Source organism: Hemicordylus capensis, chromosome 5 (genome assembly GCF_027244095.1).
Source record: "Hemicordylus capensis ecotype Gifberg chromosome 5, rHemCap1.1.pri, whole genome shotgun sequence".
Lineage (NCBI taxonomy): Eukaryota > Metazoa > Chordata > Lepidosauria > Squamata > Cordylidae > Hemicordylus > Hemicordylus capensis.
This window is the reverse complement of record NC_069661.1, coordinates 251,740,805-251,760,610: the sequence shown is the minus strand read 5'-3', so window position 1 is coordinate 251,760,610 and position 19,806 is coordinate 251,740,805.

The window sequence follows — 19,806 nt, the reverse complement described above, 5'->3', positions numbered from 1 at the left end:
CTAGGACTTTGTCATGATAGATGAGGTACATAAATACAGCCCTGCTCAATCAGGCCCAAGGCTCATCTAGTCCAGGATCCTGTTTTGCACAATGGCCCACCAGATGCCTCTGGGAAGCCCACAGGCAAGAAGTGAGGGCATGCTCTCTCTCCTGCTGTTACTGCCCTGCAACTGGTATTGAGAAGCAACGTGCCTCTGACGCTGGAGGTGACCTATAGCCGCCAGAGACTAGTAGCCATTGATAGACCTGCCTTCCATGAATTTGTCTAAACTGCTCTTAAAACCATCCAGGCTGTTGGCTTGTCACCACATCTTGTGGCAGAGAATTCCATAGGTTGATTATATGTTGTGTGAAAAAGTACTTCCTTTTGTCAGTCCTAAATTTCTTGACAATCAATTTCATGGGATGACCCCTGGTTCTGTTATTATGCGAAAGGGAGAAGAACGTCTCTCTGTCCACTTACTCCACTCCATGCACAATATTCTAGACCTCTATCATGTCTCCCCTCAGTTGTCTTTTTTTCTAAAATGAGAGCCAGTGTGGTGTAGTGGTTAGAGTGCTGGACTAGGACCTGGGAGACCTGAGTTCAAATCCCCATTCAGCCATGGTACTTGCTGGGTGACTCTGGGCCAGTCACTTCTCTCTCAGCCTAACCTACTTCACAGGGTTGTTGTGAGGAGAAACTCAAGTATGTAGTACACCGCTCTGGGCTCCTTGGAGGAAGAGTGGGATATAAATGTAAAAATAAATGTAAATAAATAAATAAACTAAAAAGCCCCAGATATTGTAGCCTTGCCTTGTAAGGAAGGTGCTCTGGGCCCCTGATCATCTTAAAAATATCGTCTTAAATGGTAACTATTTCCTATCGTAGCAAAGCTCATGGTGCACTAACATTAAGGCTGGCTGAAAGTGAGGACAGTCATAACGATCTATTTGTGGCAGAATTGGTTTAAACACACATTCTGCGCATCACAAGGCATTTGTTTTCGGGTCGGGGCAATGGCCAATGTCCCAACTAAGCGGTTGGCTGCTTACTGGGAAGAAGTGTCCTTGCTTCAGAGAACGTCCTTAGCTCTGTAGCATCTATTGTGCAAGGGTGTGTGTGGTGATTTTCTCCAGTCTCTCCATGCATGAGAAGTGCCTTGTGCTTCCTGAAAATATGTTCCTGAAGGTTCTGCAGTCTTAGGGATATATTCTTGGGTGGTGCAGAGTACTTTCAGGGAAGGAGAGGTTGGCAAAATTGCCTCCTCCCCAGCACTATGCAAAAGGTACTGTGGAGCTCTGGGATGCTTCTTCCTGCGTCTAGCTGCATGCTTAGGCAGGATGTTGACCTGTGTTTTCAAACTCTTTCTGGCACACTTAGAGATCATTCACACAACCAGCCCTACAGCATTAGAACAGGACTACCCCAGGTAGGGCTGGTTGTGTGCAGCGCCGGGATCGCTCCTGCCGGGGCACTCCACCCCCTGGTTTTAAACCTGGGCTAAAAGTGAGGTCAGAGAACACGCATGCACACCTCCTACCCAGAGGCGTAACTAGGGAAAACGGCGCCCAGGGCAAGCACTGAAATGCCCCCCCACCGCCCCCCAACATACTACATTATACTTGGGTTTTTCCTCACAAGCGCCCGCCGCCGCCGCCAAGCCAGGCCACTGACTGGCCGCCAGGTGCCAGCAAAGCAATGGGGGGGGGGCGCAGGCGGTGCGGAAGGGACCGCTCGTGGGGAAGGGGGCACCGACGCGCTCCCTTGACTGCTGCAGCGCTGCTGCACTGAGCAGGAAACATTTGTATTAACAAAAAATTAAAAAAAAATTTAAAAAAATTTGGTCATGGCAGCACCCCCCCACGTGACCAGAAAAGATGGCGCCCAGGGCACGTGCCCCCCCTGCCCCCCCATAGTTATGCCTCTGCTCCTACCTCACTGTCTGGTTGTGTGTGTGCTTGGGCTGACAGCAGCTTTCCCTAGACTGCTGGCAGCCATTTTGGCCATAGAGGCAGGGGGAAGGAGTGGCCCAGCAGCAGTTGATATCCCAATGCACGATGCTGCTCACGCTATGCATTGTGGGATATCTGGTGACCTGGCTGTCTTTCTCCTGCCTCCCACTCACTGTACGAGTTGCCACCACACTGCTCATCTGGGTGCTTGATCTGTGGAGCCCTGTTTGGGCTTGGATTGTGGAGGGGGGGGGACAGGTAAGCTCCCCTGCCTTCCCCCATCAGTCCTCCACAGCCCCAGCCAAATTGGTCATGAGAATGGCCTTTTAATATGTTATGTCTGCTGTCACCCTGAGATTGCCTCCTTCATTGTATCACCCATGCACCAAGTTCAAATGCTTAGAGCAAGCAGAGAAGCGATCTGGAATCCGTTGTGTGACGTCTTTATCACAGGGGTTCTTCAGAGTCTAAGCCTGTATATTTTTCAGAAGCATCGTAACACTTTTCTTTTGGGGCTGGCATTCAATGGCCAGGATTAGGCAGGTATAGGATAACACATTTTAATTTAAAGCAGAATTGTTTTTATTATTTGTACGTGTTGTTTTGTTTTAGTTTTACAAGTACAATGTTTTGTTTTACAGTTTGCCCCAAGCTCTTGAGAAGGGGTAGCATGGAAACTGATCAGTTCTTTGCTTCTAATTCCTATATGGATGATCAAGCTGGATTTGGATTTCTTAAGAGTTAGTCTTTTGAATGAGAAGATCCCAATCCCATTTTTGCCCAGAGATTACAGACAGAGGACCAGAGGCACTGGGCATCATGGCAGAGAAATATTGTATTGTATTATAATACATTTTAAAGGGATGTTTTATGCAGCTTAAGCAGCATCATTGGAAGCATGGCAGTGAAAGAAGGAAGCTCTGGAGTCCCCGTTTATGCCAGGAAATTGCTGTTGCAGTGTGTTTCAGTAAAGATTTAATTAACTCCCTCAAGCAATATTTCCATATTCGCCTTGCTCACTTGCTAGGGGGTGAAGAAGGAAAAGTAAACCTAGTTCCACCCTGCATTTTCCACATACTGTTTTTTTCTTTTAGAAAAAATAATTGCCCTCATTGGAGCAAAACAGTAGCTTCTGTTCAGACTGGTTGCTGTATGTGGAAAGTCAACCGGTTCAGTCTAATATAAGAACAGTCTTTAAAGGTAAAGTGTGCCGTTGAGTCGGTGTCGACTCCTGGCGCCCACAGAGCCCTGTGGTTGTCTTTGGTAGAATACAGGAGGGGTTGACCATTGCCTCCTCCGCCCACGCAGTCTGTGGAGATGCCTTTCAGCTGCTTCCTATATCACTGCTGCCCGATATAGATGTTTCTCATAGTCTGGGAAACATACCAGCAGGGATTCAAACTGGCAACCTCTGGCTTAATCATTTCCCCCACTGCGCCATTTTAGGTGGCAGTTAAGAACAGTCTTTGGTCTTGACGAATCATATGGCCGGGGTGGCCCCACGGGGCACAATAACATTGGTGGTGGCTTGAGTTTCTCCCCCCCCCCCACGCACCTGCCTTACCCCCCCCCCCGGTCCTTGGTTACCTGCCACCTAGGAACATAGGAAGCTGTCTTATACCAAGACAGACCATTGGTCCATCTAGGTTGTAGGCAGGAGTGTCTCTCAGCCCTATCTTGGTGGGGTGTGGGGGGGTGGGACTTGGAACTTTCTACATGCGTTTGGTAATATCATGCATGCTGTGGCCCTTTGGAAGACGGAACATGGGAAGCTGCCTTTATATCATTGGTCCGTCTAGCTCAGTATTGTCTACACAGCCTGGCAGCTGCTTCTCCTGTCTTGGAGATGCTGCCAGGGAGGGAACTTGGAACCTTCTGCATGCAAAGCAGATGCTCTAGGGAATGTACTAGCATGAATTATTTATTTATTTGATTATTGATTGATTGATTGATTGATTGATTGATTGATTTCTATACCGCCCTTCCAAAAATGGCTCAGGGCAGTTTACACAGAGAAATAAACAAATAAGATGGATCCCTGTCCCCAAAGGGCTCACAATCTAAAAAGAAACATAAGATAGACACCAGCAACAGTCACTGGAGGTGCTGTGCTGGGGGTGGATAGGGCCAGTTACTCTCCCCCTGCAAAATAAAGAGAATCACCACGTTAAAAGGTGCCTCTTTGCCAAGTTATAGGGGCATTAATGAATGACAGGGAATGCCCACTGAAAAGCCCTGATTCCTTCCAAAGGGCCACAGAATGTGTTGAATCTCATCCATTAATTTAATCATTCATTCATTATAAATAAATAATTGCATACATACATGCATAGATAAATTCCTGTGGCCTTTTGGAAGGAGAAACATTGGAAGCTGCCATATACCGAGTCAGACCATTGGTCCATCTGTCTCAGTATTGTCTTCACAGACTGGCAGCGGCTTCTCCAAGGTTGCAGGCAGGAGTCTCTTCCAGCCCTCCTTGCCAGGAGGGAACTTGCAACCGTCTGCATACAGGAGCATGAGGGTGCTTTCCCCAGTGCAGCCCCACCCACCGTGTGCTGCCGGTCTGCAAGCTGACAGACATTGCACATGTACTGTGAGCTTAGTGGGGCAGCGTAACTGTCATCTGGGGGGTGGGGGGCGGGGCAGTCGGCAGCTAGATGGGGGACCCTCAGTGCTCCCTTTTCTTTGCATGCCCGGTGGCAGCTCATATTCTAAGAACTCTCCCACCCACTTACCCTTATGCTAATAAGCTGGTCCTTACATGAGGCAAGGCAGGGCGGTTCCCTCGGGTGGCAGATTATCGGGGTGGCAGAAGGGGAGCAAGAGGTCTCCTGGGCAGATCAGCCACTGCTGCAGCAGGTTGGGGCACGGTGTCAGTGGCTGACTGCAAGGAGGATGGAGAGGAGCGAAGGAGAACCCCCCCTTTACTCTTTAGTAAAGGGGGGGGGGTTCTCCCATCCATTATTTCTCCCAGTGGTGGCACCTCCCATCCAGTAACATCCGTCCCGTACAAAGGGAGTGTCATCTGGCTCGCTCAGCATTCGGCTCTGGAGAGCCCAAGCGAAACCTCCCCCATCATTTGGAACATAGGAACATAGGAAGCTGCCTTGGTCTATCGAGCTCAGTATTGTCTTCACAGACTGGCAGCGGCTTCTCCAAGGTTGCAGGCAGGAGTCTCTTTCAGCCCTGTCTTGGAGATGCTGCCAGGGAGGGAACTTGGAAACCTTCTGCTCTTCCCAGAGTGGCTCCATCCCCTGAGGGGAATCTCTTCCAATGCTCAAACTTCTAGTCTCCCATTCATATGCCACCAGGGTGGACCCTGCTTAGCTAAGGGGATAAGTCACGCTTGCTACCATAAGACCAGCTCTCCTCTCCAAAATCTGAGGAGCGACAAATTTGAGGACGTCACATGCAAAAGGGGCATGGCCTGGGCTCCGGAGAGCCAGAACGAGCTCTTCCCCCGCATTTCAAGCAGCAAATGGCAAAGGGCTTCCTGAAATGAGGGGGAAGAGCTCGTTGTGGCTCTCCGGAGCCCGGGCCCTGCCCCCTTGGCATGTGACGTCCTCACATGTGCCGCTCCTCCGATTTTGCCACCATAGGCAGACGCCTCCTCTGCCCATGCCTTATTCCGCCATTAGTCCCCCAACTGCCACCGTCCGAGCAGCTCTTCAAGACCCACCTGACCCCTGCCAGCACTGCAAGAAGGAGCACCTCTCCTCACACCCCTTGCAAGGCTTGCAAGGAGCACGAGGAGAGAGGAGGGGCTGCTGGCAACCTCCCCTCTCCGCCACTTTCAGGGGTTGGTTTCGAAAGGGGGCTGCCCCTCACCCGGGGCATGGGGCAAGGCAGCATTTGGCGCCTCCCCTCAGGCACCAAGCTCACCGTGAGTGACCCCTGCACATGGTGTACCAAAGCAGTAGGTGTCGAAGACAGGCACACAGGAAGGCTGGGGTCGTGGGTCCGCTGCTGTTTGCAGACTGCGCATAGGCTCGGAATTCCTCTCCGTTTCTGCTCCTCTTCGGCTGCAGTATAATATATGCACACCTCTGATATGTTATCAGAAAGAAAGAAAAGGCAGGGACAAGCCCAGAACGCCCCTAATTACAACCCAAATGATTGCCGAGGGACTGCTCTCCCGCCACACTTTGCTTCGTTCCCTCAGCTGAATGCTGCTTTCATTTGCTCTGCCATGGCTTGCCTTGCACTGATTTAAAATGCATAGAGGGGCGTTTGTTCTTTCGACGGAAGATGTGTTAGAAAAATGAAGTGTCCTCAGATAGGCAATCAGAGGTTCAAAATATACCTTAGCACAGGAATGCCCAGCTTCAGCTCTCCAGCTATTGGTGGACTACAACTCCCATCATCCATGACTGTGAGCCACTGTGGCTGGGGATGATGGGAGTGGTAGTCCAACAGCTGGAGAGCCGGAGTTGGGCACTCCATGGATATGCATTTGAGAGAAGAAGCATCCACTACATTCCCAGAGATTTAACCCTGGGAATGACCCTGGGGAAGGAGGTGAAACCTTGAAGAGTGTCAACTCTAGCTACTCATTTGAACAACATTTGAACAAGCTTTTGCCCCAAGATAAAAATAGAGGACGGGATTTCCCAGGGACAGGTTTCAGGAAACTGGGACTGTCCCTGGCAGAGCGGGGCAGCTGGCGCTGGTGTATATTTAGCAGCACTTCTGTGTATGTATGTGAGAACGGACAAGAAAGTCAACGGCGGGTCACCTGCTGACTGCTTTCCAGCAGCCCTCGGAAAAACTTCAATGGGCAGCTCAATCCAGATGAAAAGGAGCCTTGTCAGCTCATCCATTTCTTGACCTGTGCTGCTACTCTGGGACTCCTTGCGTAGGGTGTGCTGTGAGGATAAGGAAGGAGGGCAATATGCTTTTTCTATGTAAACTGCTCAAAGTTGTCCAACTTTTTTTAAAAATTGAAAAGTGTTATATAAATAGTAGTAGTAATAGTCACTAGTGTAGCGTAGTGGCTGCCCGCAGCTAAATATTTGCCGCTAACCCCTGCCTGCCCACCCATCCACCTCCCTCCCTCCCTCCCTCCCTCCCTCTGTGGCTCCCACTCAGCCCTGGACATGCCACTGCCCTCATCACCTCCAACCCTTTGCCACTTTGCCATCACCAGTGAGTCTGTGGGTGGGGCCAGTCAGGCAGCTGCAGAAGCAGGTAGTGTGCGGCTTCCCCTGCCTTGGCCTCACCAGGTGGTCTGTGTGCTGTGCACATGGTTGCCCAATGGTAGATCTGCCCCTGGTGGGGGTAGTAGTCGTATTGGTCGTAGTCGTAAGCATTGGGCCGTAGGCTGTTGAGCCCAAGGAGATCTGAAGAGCAAGCCCATGCAGGACTGGGACTGGAGCCAATCCAGAGACAGTTTCAACTGCGAGCCGGGATCTGAGCTGAAAGGTCTGGAGTGGAGGAGGCAGAAGGACAAGTAGGTCGGTAGGGAATCTAGCAGAGCGGCAGGGGAGAAGGTAGGCTGGGGGATGGAAAACCGGAGCCAAACTGAACCAAGTGGGGGAGGACTAGGAGGCTACAGCAAAGCTAGAATCTGGCTGTATTATTTTATTGTATTATTTATTATAAATATGTATACCCCACTCCTCCAATACAGAGCCACCTAATGGCGCAGCGGGGAAATGACTAGCAAGCCAGAGGTTCCCGGTTCGAATCCCCGCTGGTATGATTCCGACTATGGGAAACACCTATATTGGGCAGCAGCAATACAGGAAGAGGCTGAAAGGCATCATCTCATACTGCGTGGGAGGAGGCAATGGTAAACCCCTCTTGTATTCTACCAAAGAACACCACAGGGCTCTGTGGGTGCCAGGAGTCGGAACCGACTTGATGGCACACTTTACCGTTACTCCTCCAGTACACTACTGCTTGGGGCAGCTCACAACATTAATAAAACAGATACTATGTAAAACTGTATAAAATTATGCATGGTGTATAAAAATGCAAGGTGTATACAATTATGCATGGAGTGGAGAGGGCGGACAGAGAGAAATTTTTCTCCCTCTCTCAGCACACTAGAACCAGGGATCACCCCATGAAACTGAAGGTCTGACAAGAGGAAGTACTTTTTCACACAGCACATGATTAATCTATGGAATTCTTTGCCATGGGATGTGGTGATGGCCACCAGCTAGGATGGCTTTAAAAGGGGCTTAGACAAATTCATGGAGGACAGGTCCATCAATGGCTACTAGTCTGGTGGCTGTGGGCCATCTCCAGCCTCAGAGGCACGATGCCTCTCAATACCAGTTGCAGGGGAGCAACAGCAGGAGAGAGGGCATGCCCTCAGCTCTTGCCTGTGAGTTTCCCAGAGGCATCTGGTGGGCCACTGTGTGAAACAGGATGCTGGACTAGATCCAGCAGCGCTGTTCTTATGTTTGTTCTTAAATTAAAGATTTATAAAGTTAAACAAGTTAAAAGACTGGGCTAAAACCCGATTAAAATTACATTTTTTTTAAAAAAAAAGCTTCAAATTATAAGTTATTAATAAAAAGTTAAAAACTGAGAACTATTAAAGCTAAATAACTTTGGCTGTTGTCCAGGCAAAGACCCAGAACAGACCTGACAGCATTTATAGCCAAGTGAGGTCTGCCTTGGTGAGGGGCAGAGACACCCCTTACCCCTTCCCTTCTGCAGTGGCTTGTTCTCAATCAGTGCTGAAAGCTTGTCAACACATGCCTGTCTGTAGTAAAATATATGTGGCAGTAACACGGACACATGGGACTCGTTCGTGTATTATGCTTCAGTTTGCAGTGAATACCATTTGAGACACTTCAGGAATTATGCGATCTCTGTGCTATTACATTCTACAAATCAGTGGTTCCCCCCCTTTTAACTGTGGTGAAGGCTAGTGCTCAACCCAAGGTAGTCATGTTTTGACCACTTCAAAAAGTACCTCACACCATTTGGTGCTTTTTGGTAATAGTTTAAAAAGTGTTCTCCTGTTGGGGAAGCATTGCCTTCACTCTTTATTAACTTAATTTGCCCTCAGTTATCCAGCACAGAATTAGATGTGATGGGTTGCATCATGCTGTCCTTGCATCCACTCTGAGTAGCCAGGATCATCCATGTGTCTAATAAAGGAAGCGTTATGACCACTCTGATTGTCCTCGGTGAGATCGGCACATAGTCTAGTTTGATTGGCTATGTAGTGCCATGACACCGTCGCATTTCCGTTGAACCCAACTCGGCTGGGATCACCCTTGTGAGTAATGTGGGAAGGAAATAGGAGCCTTCATGGGGTGGGCGGGTGGCGGGGGAGAGGGGCACCAGGACAGCAGTAACGGTTAGAGGAAACAATAGCACTGAACAATGTTGGAAAATATGAGTGTTCCTACAACTAAAGCATTTTGGGGAGCAATGTCCAAGAATAGAAACAGGAGAATATTTGGCATAGCCTTAGCTATAAGCAGAAAAATGATACCGCAGGATTCTCAGTAGTTTGACCCACAGGATTTGCCATAATTTCCAATAAAGTTGCAATTAGAGAAAAACAATGAGCTTAAATTGGAGATCATCTTTCCTGTAAGCTTCCAATGCATCCATGTGCCCTCTCCTTTCATACTTGGTACATAGTGTGTACCATCAAGAGGCCACTCTCATTTGGCTGTAGAGCAGAGGTTCCCAATCTCGAGTCCCCAGATGTGTTGGACTACAACTCCCATCATTCCCTGCCACAATTGCCAAGGCAGAATACTATGGTCTCTCTGTGATGACCCAGAGACCAACCTGGTTGCCGAATTCTGTACCAACTGGTTTCTGGACTTTGTACAAAGGCAAACTCAGATAGAATGCATTGCAGTAGTCAAATCTGGAGGTTACCAACAGATGTACCACTGATCTGAGGTTGTTTATCTCAAGAAATAGATGCAGCTGACAGTTGAAGCTGACCCAGGTTGAGGCAACCACCTCAATGTGGGACACCAGGGAGAATTTTGGACCCAGAAACACCCCCAGACTGTGTATCTGTTCCTTCTGGGGAAGTGTGACCCCATCTAGAACTAGCAAATCAAAATCGTCTCCCAAGTTCCGACCCTGCACATGTGTACCTCCATCTTGTCTGGATTAAGTCTTAGTTTGTTATCCCTCATCCAGCCCATTACCGCCTCCAGGCAGGCATTCAGGGAGGATATGCCTTCTCCTGATGATGTTGACATGGAGAAATAGATTTGGGTGTCATCACCATACTGAGACCACCCTGCACCAAATCTCCGGATGATCTCTCCTAGCGGTTTCATGTAGATGCTAAAAAGCATTGGAGACAATATGGAACCCTGGGGGACAGAATATAAACGTTCTGATTTTGAAGAGCAACAGTCTCCAAGGGACACCATCTGGAATCTGCCCAAGAGGTAGGAGCTATCCTGTATAGGCCCAGAGTTGGCTAGTCTGGGCAGGTGGTATCCAGGAACTGCTGACTCACGCTGGGTCCCAGTCCTGCACAAACTCCCCACAAGGCAACAGCAGCCTCACAGGTCTCCCCTGAGACAGGCAACAGCAGCTGACAGACAACGATGTAGGCTCTCATCCTGAGGTGTCTGGGAAACAGCGGACAGGGACAGGTGCCGAGATTTTGATTGCAGCTACTAAAACCAGTTTGCTAGCCATGAAAGCTGCAGAGAGACAGGCAACATATGTGTTTGACCGCAAGAGCCTCTCCCTGTCTCTGCATCCTTGCCTGACTGACTAGTTTAGGGCACATCAAGCGAGCTCCCGACCCAGGTCTGGAAATGCAATGTCTGAATGCAGTCGTAGTTTCAAAGTGGGCCGTAACGTTATCTTGTACACATGTACAGATGCATGTACACAGGTACTTGTTTCAGTGTGAATGGCTGCACTTGCATATATTTTAAAAGTGAACCTGGATACAGGCCCCCTGGAATGCAGGATATAGATAAGGAGTGTACTGCTGCCTCGTGTTCAGTATAATACGTGAGTGGCTGTACCATAGTACGGATCTGTACCTCTATACACAGATTGGACATAATAGGCTGGTTCACACCATTCTGATTCGGGTAGGATATGCATCCTATCTAAGTTTGGGTGCTGTGCATGCTCCCGTTTCCCAGTCATCTCTGGGTAAAAAGCAAGGAGGAGGAGGAAGTGATCATCTCCTGCTATGTCGCAGCTGCGTCTTGGGGTTCTCTCCCCAGCTCTTTAACGAGGTAGGACAAAAACTCCTCCCACCCAGCTGCTGCTTAGCAGGCAATCACGAACCCCCCCCCCCGTCCCCCCACACCCCCTTGCTTTTTACTCATAGATGATCGGAAAATGGGAGTGCTCTCAGCTTCCAAACTTGGGGTAGGGCACCGACCCTGATTGGCATCATGAGAGCAGCCCTCATGTGTGAGTGAGGTTTCTGAGAACTCCTGTTTTAAGCGCTCTGGCAGTATGGGAGTGTGGTGACGGCCTGTGTGGGGCGGTCAGTAGGTTCTTAGGGTTGCAGGTTTAAGGAGCACCCTTCCTTTCTCCATCTCAAAGGGTGCTCCAGGTCTGAAGAATTAGGAGCATAGGAAGCTGCCCTATACCGAGTCAGACCATTGGTCTGTCTAGCTCAGTATTGTCTTCACAGACTGGCAGCAGCTTCTCCAAGGTTGCAGGCAGGAGTCTCTTTCAGCCCTGTCTTGGAGATGCTGCCAGGGAGGAAACTTGGAACCTCATATGCTCTTCCCAGGGCACTCTGGCTTGACATTAAACAGTGCAAGGCTGCTCCATGTACGGTTGTGTGTGGGGGCCAATGAACGGAGCGTGCAAGAACTCGTCCCTACAACCTTCTCCAGTACGCTTTGAAGACAGAATTCCAAGCAATCTCTGTCCTCTTCTTTTGCTGTGTGCTACTTGTCTGTTGAAGGACATGGTGTGGATTTCATAGAAGTGTTGCGGCTTATTACTCAGGGTTTCAATGGCTTTTGAAGTTCCCAGCAACCCTTGAAGTGCTCCTCCGTGCTCAAAATGCAAAGGGCGGGATTTAGAAGCAGGTGTTCTTGCAATAAAGAAGATTCATAAAGCTGTCCTGACTAATTTCAAAGGCTGGTGCGGGAGGTGATAATGTGATGTGTGGCAGGCAGGGCTGTCTGAAGGAGGGGCTGGGGGACAGTCATCCAGGACCCTGTGCTGGTCTTTGCGGTAGCGAGCATGGATTGCCCCCTTTGCTAAGCAGGGTCTGCCTTGGTTTGCATTTGGATGGGAGACTACACGTTAAGGTCATCTGAGGAGGTCCGTCTCCAGTTGCCACTGTCCGTCTGGTGGCGACTCAGAGGGGGGTCTTCTCTGTAGCTGCTCCTGGGCTGTGGAGTACACTCCCGGCAGAACTCCGTAATCTGAGTTCATTATTGGCCTTCAGGAGAGCCCTTAAGACCTGTCTGTTTGGCCTGGCCTTCCAGGGTTTTTAAACTGTTTTATAAACCGTAAAGGTTCGGTCTGGTTTTCCAGGGTTTTATAAAATGTTTTAATTGTTTTAATAATGGTTTTATGTTGTTTTTACAGTTTTTGATTTTAATAGTTAATTGATTTCAGTTTATTTCAATGTCAACCACCCTGAGCCATGGTGGTATAGAAATCAAATAAATAAGTAAATAAAATAATACAAAAATACATGTGAGCACTGTGAGATTTTTCCCTGAGGAGATGGAGCCATAGCTCAGCAGAAGAACACCTGCCTGCTTGCATGCAGAAGGTTCCAAATCTCCTCCCTGGCATCTCCAGGTAGGTCTGGGAAAGTCTCCTGCCTGAAACCTTGGAGATGCCGCTGCCAGTCTGGGTAGACAGTCTTGAGCTAGATGAGACAATGGTCTTTTCTGTGCCTTCACATCTCTAAACCTCTGTGTTGGGGTTGTAGTTCAGTGGTAGAGCATCTACTCCTCATACAGAAGGCCCCAGGTTCAGACACTGGCAGCATCTCCAGGTAGGTCTGGGAGAGACTCCTGCCTGAAACCTTGGCACGCCGCTGCCAGTCAGTGCAGGTAATACTGAGCTGGATGGACCAAGGATCTGACACGGTATTCTCACCTGCAAATATGAAAACATTGATGCTCAACAGGTGCCCTTCCCTTCCTGGATTCCTAAGACAGCCCTCCTCCCAAGCATGACTTGGCATAGATCTAAGGAAATTCTGGAGTTATAGACAAGCTTGAACTTCTGGTCTCTAACTGAAATCCATTGTTCAGTGCCCTTGAAATTCAATTAAATAAATGATGGTCAACATCCAAACTAATGAAGCGTAGGTTCAAGCAAACGTGCAGCACATGCTATGGGGACGGGTGATTTTTTTTACCTCCCCTTCCTACTGAAGCCTACGGTGACTCCAGAAAAATATGTCCCTGAGGGCTATTTGACTTCAAAAATACATACCTGAGGGTCGTGCAGCCCTCAGGGGCAGATTTTTGGGAGTCACAAACCCTATTCAGATGTGATTCAAAGATGCTATACTTGAGTACAAGCATCTAAAGCAGGACTGGAAGTCCCAACCCGGCCCCATCACTCACCCCTAGCAGTGTGCTGCTCACAGTTACAGCATTCACCTCTTCAGACAAATGCTACTTTAACTGAGAGCGTGGAGGGCAGAGGGAAGGTGATTGACAGGCTGGGGTGGGACTTCTGGGCCTATTTTCAGTGGCTGCACTCACATACAGCATTTTTAAGATAATGAGGGTACTCTCACGAGCACTGGATAGCGGGCTAAAGGAGCTTAGCCCGCTTTCCAGTCATCATGAGAACCAGTGGGCTCGCAGGTGAGCCTGATGTTCCCTGGCGGCTAGCCCGCCAAAGTAGCCCTCCACTTAGCCCAGGTTAGGAGAGAGAGCGCTCCGCTAACCCAGGCTTCCTGACCGTGTATTGCTGCAGCGCGGCTCCGTGGCACAGCAACACATGAGGAGATCCCCGGCCGGGAGGCTGCAGGTAGCCTCCAGGGCTCACGCGGGGTATCCTGGAACTTCCGGGGGCCGCGCGGCCCCTGATCCCTGTAGCCACCACTGGCTCTGTGACGGAGCCGGCCGTCGTGTGGGTGGCCGATTGGGCCGCCCCGGCTGCTGCCTTGATCATCTGCAGGGAGAGCGGGCTAAGCCTACTCTCCCCGCAGAAGCCCCTCCAGCGGGTCTCACTGATCGCGAGACTCGCCTCAGTGTGTGATTAGGGCTACCATGGAAAGGGGAGATTAACCCCCCCAAACCCCACCCTTCCTCTGTCATGCATTCTTTGTGTTCACTGCACATGTACTTTGTTAGTCTGGACATTGGCCATGTTTATCTCCAGAATGAAAGAATAGAGGACACACGGACCAGAGAACAAAAACATATACTGGGTAGTATATATACCGTGTAGAAGAGTCTATTCACACACACAACTTACATGAAACGAGGATAAATTAAACATATATTATGAAACACACAAATTACTAAAGAAAATGCCTGTGTTCTAGACCCCCAAAAAGTGTGGCTGAAGGTCAATTATGCCCATGGTCCTTATGCATGTGGATATATAGTCCTTCCAGATCTTTTCTCTTGCTGTTTCTGTGTTCAAGTTGTTACTCCAAATGTTACTCAAATTTCTTCCAGATCTTTTTCCTTGTAAGTTCTTATTCTAATAGTAGCTCCTTGTACAAATGATGCTCCTTCTGATAGATGCTCCTTGTCCAAAAAATACCCAACAGGTATCCTAGGTTATTTTTACCTGTTTCCTCCTGCTTGAACAGGACTACCTTGAACACAGAACCAGCAAGAGAAAAGATCTGGAAGGACTATATATCCACATGCATAAGGACCATGGGCATAATTGACCTTCAGCCACACTTTTGGGGGTCTAGAACACAGGCATTTTCTTTAGTAATTTGTGTGTTTCATAATATATGTTTAATTTATCCTCGTTTCATGTAAGTTGTGTGTGTGAATAGATGTTTATGTCCAGAACACGCCATGTTGTCTGTCAAGAAGAGTGGAACACTCCTTGCTTTCCCTGTTCTTCTTCTTCTGCATTTCTAAAGCCACTATGGCAAGCGATTAGAGTAATGATAGATTGTTCCAGAAAATGGCTTTGCTCTGTCATGGTGCGTTCTAAGAAAGGAACCAACCAGTAATATTTCACAGTCAGAGAGAAACGCTTCAGTCGTTCTGATCATTCTTGTTTTTAAAAAGCAAAATGTGTTCTTGTTGGTTTTTTTCTCCTCCTTTTTATTGGTGACAGTAAATGAATGTGACTCACGGTTCTTCTGAAAGCCACACTTGCCACAAGTGGGCGGAGACCCTCTCTGAGAAGGCAGGAGTCGTTGGCTAGGGCCAAACTCTTCCTTGACCTCTCTTACCCTTGTATTTGTGTGTGTGCGTGTGTGTGTGTGTTGCTTGCTTGGCAGTGCGTTCATGCAGCTAGGTTACATCCATGGCTCATAGGTACACATCGGAGCTCAACAGCCATGTGAAACTATTGTGATTTCCCACCTGAACTGTCAGCGTTGGGAATAGTTTTTCCCCTGTTTTACATTCACTTTATGAAATGAATGGCTCATATTCAGCGCAGTGAATCACTGGTGGTTCAGCATGACCCACACTGCTGCGTGGGTCTAAAAGGCCACCCACGCTGATGTGGAGCAGGGCTATTCCATCGTGACTTAAAATGGCGCAGTCACAATTGTGCCATGTTACCCCGCATTGGAAATCACTACTGAACCACCTGCATTTCATGCAGAATTTCATGCAGATTGCTCTGCTCCCAGTTTAGGAGCAAGACTCTTCTCCATGTGCCTCATAGGGTCATGCGCTACTGATCAGTTGTTTTCAGATTAATATACTGTTTGTCTAGAGCTGGGTTGAGTGGACTCTGGTTGTACGTTGCCTGTAAGTCCCAAGCCAGACCGTTCTAGGTTGTTGAAGCTGTGCCTAAGCCTGGTCAGGGGCTTTAGATCAGTCTTCAACTGGTGGCAGCCTACTTCAAAGGAGAGGCAGGTCCCAGGAAAGCATAGAGTAACCCCTGGTCCATCACAACTGCGTTTCTCTAAATATGAGCCATTGTTGTTGTTAGGATTTATTCATCTTTGTTTATAATGTTGATTGACTGCATATACAGGTGGTTCAGCAATATGGACCTACTCTTGTAGAAAAATAGCAGGAAGCATAATGACACCTTTCCCCCACCTCAAACCGCCATAGTCAAGGATTCTGCATGCATTCTTCGTTCAAGCTGTGCATAGGAACATAGGAAGCTGCCTTCTGCCAGATCAGACCACCTTGGTCCGTCTAGCTCAGTATTGTCTTCACAGACTGGCAGCGGCTTCTCCAAGGTTGCAGGCTGGAGTCTCCCCAGCCCTACCTGGAGATGCCGCCAGGGAGTGAACCTGAGACTGTCTGCATACAAGGAGATGATCTACCACTGAGCTGTGGCGCCATCTGGCTAGGCAACGTGTGCCAGATGTTGCTGAACTACAGCTCCCATCATCCCTAACCACAGTTTATTACAGCTAGGAATGATGGAAGTTGCAGCAGCAACATCTGGAGGGCCACATGTTGCATACCCCCTCCTTAAGGGGAATATCTTACAGCAGACAGTGTTCATATGTAGTCATAGGAACATAGGAAACTGCCATATACTGAGTCAGACCATGGGTCTGTCTAGCTCAGGATTGTCTTCACAGAATGGCAGCGGCTTCTCCAAGGTTGTAGGCAGGAATCTCTCTCAGCCCTATCTTGGAGATGCTGCCAGGGAGGGAACTTGGAACCTAGATGTCATATATCCAAATGCAAACCAAGGTGGACCCTGCTTAGGAAAAGCAACAGTTCATGTTTGCTGCTGCAAGACTAGCTCTCCTCCCCAAAAGGCGGGAGGGTACTTAAGTTTGTGTCCCCAAATAGTGTTGGACTGCAGCTCCCATAATTCCCAGCCACAATGACCTTTGGCCATGAAAGTTGTAGTTCAACAATATTTGGAGACCCAAATTTGGGAACTCCTGCTGTAGGGGATTCCTGCCAGCTGAGTTTGGCATCCAGATGTTTCGTGCTTGGCCGGTAGTGGCATTTCCTTTATGTGCTTCCCTTGCCAGTCACAGGGCTTCCCCTGTTGTGATTGTTAGTGAGCACCCTCTTAACAGTACTGAGCTAAAGGGACGTACATGGAGCTAGAAAGTCAAGGTGGCACTTTGATGTGCATCCTCAACTCAAGGTCATAATAGTGAGCACCTGCTTAACAACACTATCCCTATGTTGAGCTAAAACGTCGAGGTGGCTTTTTGACGTGTAATTTTAATCACTGCTCAATATTAAGAGGGGCTTCCTTTTTCTGTGTATGTTTAGGAAGTAGCAAACAACCCTTCTGTTTTGGGGGGAAGATCGGCATGCTAGGCTGAGCGAATCGGCGCTTTAAAAGAATTTTCCTCCTTTCCCCCTTAACCACTCTGTGGGGTTGCTTGCACAACCAAAGTGTCTGGGGATGGAGGAAGGAAGGCAGGTGCCTACCTGCCTTCCCCCGCACAACCAGAGCCGGAAGAAGACTCCAGACAAGTGGCATGGCGAAGGGGAGGAACCAGGCTGCCAGGAATCCCACAATGCACTGTGTGAGCAGTGAGATGCATTGGGCAAGTTCTTGCTACCTGACCACTCCTTCCCCATAGCTCTATGGCAAAGGTGGCTGCCAGCAGCCTGGGAGGATAGAAAAGCAGGTTGCTCAGGGGAGGAGTGGAGGGATCGGGAGCAATCCCAGCACTTCTCATGACCAGCCTTACCTGGGCCAGCCCTGCCCTACCCAGGCAGGTCTGGTCATGAGAACGAGCTCTGTGTCTTTTGGGCTACATGCTGAGATAAATGCACCCCTTTCTAAGATTCTTCTTCCTCCCATAGAAGTTGGAACGGTTTGTCATAAGAAGCAGAAAGACTGAGACATTTTAGAACGAGCGATATGGTGTATTCTGGTCAGGCCTGACCAAAATCAAAACACCGCAAGTGGTTTCAGCTTTGCAAAAACAAAACTGAGGATTGCTGATCAATTCCTGTTCACATCACCCGTGGTTTTCACATTTTCTGCCTTCAAGGAACTCTTTCTGAAAGCCGCCCAATGAGGAAAGAGTTTCAGCTGGCCTCCCTTGCTAACCAACTGTGGCATGAATGAAAGATTATTTGGGAATATGAAATATGGAAAATTTTGGGAATATGGAACATGCATTTCGAATAGGAAGAGAATCCTAGTGGCTTTCAGGTAGTTTTCTGCAGTAGGAGAAGCAAATTGAGAAAATGGTTTTGTTACTTTTTCTACAGTACTGATTGTGATATGCTACAAACTCCAACATCTGATCATTGTTCATTTTCAGGTTTTCCAGCTGTGCTTTTTAAAAAACCGGTCTGGGATCTGAGTTCTTCTATGGGTTGTAGAGGACACAAAACTCCATGATAGCACACAAATTCAAGTTCAAGTTTATTATGGCCCATGTCCAGATCAGAACAACATAAAATCATAATAAACACACGCATACAACCAAAACAATGCATTTACTATTCAGACATCAAACCAGATAAACTCTCACATGCTTGGATATTCAACAGTTACACACGTTTTACATGCACAAGGGTTCAGGTTCAGCCCCTACCATATTCATCTAAAGGGACTAGGACACAGCAAGGTGTGGGGATGTCTGAAATCCTGGTGAGCTGCCGCCACTGGTCAGAGCAAGCAATGCTGGGCTAGATGGACAAGGTCTGACTCAGTATTGGGCACCTTTATTCAGTGCCAGTCCAAGAGATTTCCCAGCCTGAAGCAGAGCACCAAATAGTGTTCTCCTTCTTTCTTTCTTTTTAAAATTAAAGTAACGTTCCCGCTTCCTTTCTTCCAACTCTTTTGTTCATTTTCTTTTAAATTGTCCCCTTTTTCTTTGTATCTGCTTTGTATCTGTATCTTGTATTTGAAATATGAAATCAAGGATCTATACATAAGTGGCTGCCTATTCCGGGTCATACCATTGGTCTCTCTAGCTCAGTATTGTCTACACTGACTGGCAGAAGCTCTCCGGGGTTTTGGACAGGTCTTTCCCAACCCTACCTGGAGATGCTGCCAGGGATGAAAGCTGGAACCTTCTGCATGCAAAACAGACGCTCTACCACTGAACTACAACCCTTCTGTATATAAAGGGAACCAATGTTCATTTGGTCTCTCTGTATATGAATGTGAGGCTACTAAGCAAGTCCGCTTACAAGTGTGTAAGTTAGCAGTGGGGGGAGAGGTGGTCTTGTAGTAGCAAGCATGGCTTAGCTAAGCAGGGTCCACCCTGGTTTGCATTTGAATGGGAGACGTGATGCTCTTCCCAGAGTGGCGCCATCCCCTGAGGGGAATATCTTACTGTGCTCACACATGAAGTCTCTCATGCATATGCAACCAGGGTGGACCCTGCTTAGCTAAGGGGGCAAGTCATGCTTCCTGCCACAAGACCACCTCTCTTCCTTCCTGGAAGCATCTCCTGGTAGGGCTGGGAGAGACTCCTTGGAGAGACTCCTGAAGCCTTGGAGAGCCGCTGCCAGTCCGTGCAGACAATACTGATGGATGGAGGGTCTGACTCGGTAGAAGGAAGTGTGATAAATGCCCCAAGGTATGTAGCATCCCCCTTCACCCTGCTTTGCGACAGGGCTGCTTTGCTCCATACGGTCAACCTGCGAGTGCGTTGGTGGTACAGCTGCAATGTTGTGCTCTTACCCTTCATCATGTAAGGTCAGGAAAAATCCCTTGTTTCCCTTTATTCTCTGCTTTATCAGCAGTAGATTTTTTAAAAGAGTAAAGACGAGGGCCGTCATAGGAAATGCTCTACCCATGCTCAGTCACTTCCTCCTTACATTTCTTTTATTTAAACTGCTTCCTGCCAGAAGTGGAAGACA